The sequence below is a fragment of the Herpailurus yagouaroundi genome, unplaced genomic scaffold (assembly GCF_014898765.1).
Source record: "Herpailurus yagouaroundi ecotype Mexico unplaced genomic scaffold, PumYag 163, whole genome shotgun sequence".
NCBI lineage: Eukaryota > Metazoa > Chordata > Mammalia > Carnivora > Felidae > Herpailurus > Herpailurus yagouaroundi.
In genome coordinates, this window is record NW_024412404.1 from 3,371,184 (window position 1) to 3,376,486 (window position 5,303).

At 41.2% G+C, this 5,303-nt stretch overlaps 1 pseudogene; it reads right to left on the reverse strand.

The window, feature by feature from the left end:
* Window positions 1-1,289: 1,289 nt before the first annotated feature.
* Window positions 1,290-1,399, reverse strand: LOC121037601 (uncharacterized; annotated as a pseudogene).
* Window positions 1,400-5,303: the final 3,904 nt, after the last annotated feature.

Below are 5,303 nucleotides of genomic sequence, written 5' to 3' on the forward strand. Positions count from 1 at the left end.
GACACAGTTTATGAAACTTGCTCTTAATTACAAAGATATCCAAAACATCATCTAAAAAGCAACATGATTACAAGAGAGATTTTGGACATTAAAAGTGGCAGTGTTGGGCAAGATAGATTGGAGGTGACAAGGACTGGAGTCAGAGAGGTCAAAGTGCAGTAGATAGCAGGTTATAGGGGCTTCAGTACATTGCATTACTGATGGCCTTAGCCACTCACCACGACAACCATGCTCCTAGTACACAAAGAAACACTTCTCACATGTGTGCTGGGATTTGTCTGACTTACACTGTAGGTTAGATCAAGATCTCTTCCATGTATCTCATTTTCCTTAAACAAGGGATTATAGAAAATATGTTCTTTCTATGGCAAAATACAAGCCTATGTCAAGTCTTGTGTCACGTCAGCTCACATCCCATTGGCCGAAGCAAATCCCATGGGTGGTCAAGCCCAAATCAAGAAGGCAAGGCATTACACTCTGCTTACTGTGAGGCCAAAGTAAGTCACATGGCCAAGCTTAGCATCAGAGGGCTGGGGAAGTATATTCCCTTCAGGAAACTGGGAGTTGGGGGAGGAAGTAAAAATTTGCTGAATAATAATCTCACTGATATCTCTGCCTGTTTACAAAATGAAGAAAACACAGCCACTTGCTAGATAGTAGGCCTTTGCATATTTTGAGTCCATCAATGCGGGTTCCATTTCTGAAAGAAGCCAAGGACACCATGAAAGGGTGGTTTCAGCATGGCACAAACCTAAAGAAAATAGTGTGACATCTGAACCCTAACTACACCTCCAGTTGTGATAACAAGTGAGTTTGAGTATAACATGTCTGGGAATCGCTGAGAAGAAAATTGCTAAGAACTTATAGTAGGATCGTCAGAGCTTAGCCCAAATTGTTGTGCCTGGCAGAGATGACCAGGTGGGTGAGCTGGCCTTCTTTCACATTCCACATAGCTTTCTTCCTTTGACATTAATTGATATTTAGTATTCGAGACATGAGAGAGTCTAGATCTCAAAGAATAATTTCAATCCCCAAGCGAAAAAAACGGAGTGATCTTGAATATTTTGAAATAACGTGGATTAAAACTGTAAAACCAAACAACGTGTCACATTTTTAGATCCTTAACATTTTCACTCGAAAATGGTCTGGTGCAGCGTTCTACATTTAATACCAATAAAACATAGAGGATAAGGATTTGTTTTTTCAGTTTCCATTTCCACATACTAATTGTGTAACTATGATACATAAGCAACTTCCTACATGGGGGCACACAGCCTCGTTCTTGCTCTAAAGCGTGCTAATAAAGTATATTTTGATGTTCTCTCTTCTGGCTGGAAAGTTTTTAAACTGATAAGAACAGATACTACATTTGATCTTAGCCAAAAAGCTGAGAAGCGATAGGCAGAAAGTTTTAAAAGCATAGGGATCATGTCAAGCTGTATTGAGGAGAAGCTGTAAAATGAAGAAATGGCTAGAAGAAAACAGAGAAGTTCTTGGCCTGTGGCCAAATTATGAAAATGGCAAAACTTGTCCATGGTACTTGGTTCTCATAAACATCCTGGCCCTTCTCCTCACTGTCACAGTTCAGTGACTTCATGGTCCCTGCGCTGGCTCTGGGGGCAGGGAATCTGAAACTCATTCCCACCGTGGGATAAATGACTTATACGGATTCCTGCTTTAAACATCGAAGTGAAAAATCTATAATGAGCAGGAAAGAGCAGGAATGGTAGGTGGGAGGAGCATTTTGGAGGGTGAGGATTCTTTCAGTATGCATAACATACTACCAGCAAGGCACCAGGTATGTGCTACCCACAGAAATACATGTGCATATGACATGTTTAAAAACTCACTGAGTCTATAAAGAGCACTTAATATGTAGTATTAAAAAAAGAAAAGGTGGGGCGCCTGGGTGGCTCAGTCAGTTAAGCGTCCGACTTTGGCTCAGGCCATGATCTCACAGTCTGTGAGTTCGAGCCCCATGTTGGGCTCTGTGCTGACAGCTCACAGCCTGGACCCTGCTTTGGATTCTGTGACTCCCTCTCTCTCTACTCCTCCTCCACTCACATTCTGTCTCTCTCTCTCAAAAATAAATAAACGTTAAAAAAATTAAAAAAAAGAAAGGTGCCCAAGATAAGAATGCTTAGATTTATGGCATGTCTTTTATATGGAGTGTGATCTTATTAAAAAAAAATGTAACTCAAAATGAAAACAAAATACATAGAGTGGTAGAGATATAAAGCCTTGAGAGATGGACTATCAAAAATTGTTACCAATATTTAGTATTCATTTTTATACATTGGTAATCACTTGTTGAGCCTCTACTTGAGTGAATATCTGCCTAGAAATTCTTCTAGGTACCACTAGCTGTGTTACCTAAATTAGATTGTTCATTGCTGTCCTTTCAATAGCCAGTCCCAGATTAGTAATTATCAGCAATAATAATGATGATGATTATAGCATCATTTACCCAAAATGGTCTTAGAAACCTACTACTGTGATTTTGTTTTAGCATCATCTGCTCTCAGCCACTACCAGAGGGATTGCGGATGGTCACCTTACCTTTAGGCCTGAGTTCTATTCATTTGTTTATTCAACAAGTACTACTGAGCACTTACTCTGTAAAAGTCTATGCTAGGTACTATGGGAAATGCCAGGAGGAAAACTAGACAATCTTTGTTCACAGTGAAATTATAATATAGTAGGATGTGTGTGTGTGTATGCATGTATACATGTGTGTGTGTGCACATGTCAAATTTAAATGCTATAAGACATGTTCGTCCAAGATGTTAAGATACCCAACACAGGGAAGGGGATTTTTAGTTAGAGTGGGTAGGGGATAAAGAAGAGGAGTGGGAGACATTGGGGGCCTGCATGTGCAAGGGAATTTGGGGGCTGGGGCTCGAAGGATGGTAAGGCACTACAAATGATGGAGTGGTCTTAATGAAGAATTGAGAAAAAAGAGACATATTAGCCAAAAGGTAAAGATTTCCACTTGACTGTGTTATGGGTTAGGTGTAGGGGTGTAGAGGAAGTAAAAGTTGGGAAGATAAAATTGGGAAAGAGCACCGAAAACTTCAGATTTCCAGATAAGGGGATTGAACTTTATTTACAAGATACTGGTGAGTCACTGGATCTCTTTGAGCAGATGTTTGACATGACACGAGTTGTGCTTTGGGAGAATTACTCTGGCATCATGGATAGGATGAGTTGGACTAAAGAGAAGGGAGAATGGCTTCAGGCAGTCCAAACAACTGTCCCAGTAGCTCCGGTCAAAGAAAATATGGACTTGAACTAGAAGGTGGATAGAAGGGGATAGGAGTAAACAAAATTTCTGGATGCATTAATGAAGTGGCTGGGAGGCAGCTGGGAAGGTGTCACTTGAATCTGGGAAGATGTCAGTTGAATTTTTGAGTCTCCCCAAGTTCCCACAGACCAGTTTTTCTTGACTTCAACACTATTGATAATTTGTATTGGACAATTCTTAGTTGTGGGGCTAAACTGTGCATTGTAGGATGTTTAACAGCACTCCTGGACTTTCCTCCCTAGATGCCTATAGTAGCCCCCACCCCCACTCCCATCTCATCTCCATTTGTGAAAATGAACCTGTCTCTAGACATTGGCAGGTGTCCTCTGGGGGACAAAGTCATCCCCACTTGAGAACCACAACCCTATATAAAATAGAGCAACTAGAATATAAAATCTAACAACCCGCATAAAATATCTCTGTATTTATCTTCTATTTACCTAACTTGTCATCTATCTATCTATCTATCTATGTATCTACAGTTACTAGGTTTTAAGGTATCTCCACAAACCCTAAAATATGAATGGGTTGGGGGAAAATGCTGAGAGCCAGGAGAACTGTGCATAGTCATCATATTTGTAGATGGAAGTAAAGGGAAGGCAACGTGGATTCTGAAGGTCAAGAGTAACAGAGCACCCCCACATCCCTGGGAGGTGCTCACTGGAAAATGTGGCTGAACTGGGGCATAGTTGTGCAGATCAAAATCACTGTGCGAGCAAGGGGACTGCGTCTGATAAGATCTAATGGTGCTGGAGCAACCTGGGCCTTATCTGCCATTGATGATAACAAGCCAATATTCCTTTCCAGCACACAGCTTCTGAACTGAGAGGACCAGGGACAAGAGGGGCAAAAAAATCAGATGAGAATGGGATGAGGACATGGAAAAGGGAGAGCTCACAAAGCACAAGGCCAAATTTTGAAAAATCATTTTGAGGGGGGAAAAAAAAACAGAAGAAGGAGTTTAGAATCATGAATCTGAGAGTTATTTTGGCTTCTCCTTCCCCCTAAAAGTTGACGAAAACTCATTTACTTACATGTGAGCAAAGGAAAAAGTATGCAGTCTAATAGAGAGAATGAAGAACAGAATAAAATTCCACATGGTCTGGGAGACACATGGAAGATGTGCCCACAAAACAAACGAAAACTGAAACCCAGAATTTCAAAGTGAGCTAAAAGCAACCAAGTAAAGGGTAGAAGCCATGACAATTAATCACAAATGGAAAAACTCAGAAATGAGGTGATTAGGAAAATTTTAAGAGAGAGCTTTTTCTCAATAAGTTGAGAAAAAAAAGAAAATAGTAAGATCATTTTTGTGATGAAATTGATCCAAAGTAGCAAGGCAAATAAACAGAAACAATAATTCAGTGAGAGAAATAGACTGTGTGAAAGGAAGAGAGTTTTAAAAATCAAAAAAGTGTGAATTAAGCACTTTTAAAAAAGCATCTGAGAGGGGGGCGGGGGGGGCGGGGTCTGGGTGGCACAGTCAGTTAAGCGCCCGATTCTTGATTTCCGCTCAGGTCCTGATCTCACGGTTCGTGGGTTCAAACCCCACATGGGGCTCTTCACTGTCAGCACAGAGTGCTTGGGATTCTCCCTTTCCCTCTGTCTCTCTCTCTGCCCTTCCCCTGCTCATGCTCTCTTTCAAAATAAGTAAATAAACATCAAAATAATTGAAAAACCATCTGAAAGAAAGGGATGTTTCTTGTTAATTTTTTTAATGTTTATTTTTGAGAGAGAGACAGAATGTGAGCAGGGGAGGGACAGAGAAAGAGGGAGACACAGAATCTGAAACAGGCTCCAGGCTCTGAGCTATCAGCACAGAGCCTGATGCGGGTCTCGAAGCCACGAACCGCGAGATCATGACCTGAGCCAAAGTCGGGCACTCAACCGACTGAGCCGCCCAGGCCCCCTGTGAAAGGCATGTTTCCTTCAGAAAAATCAGCATGTTTATTACAGGGGTTTGTTACCTAGAGTCAAGGACCGTAGGTTTTGTGGATAA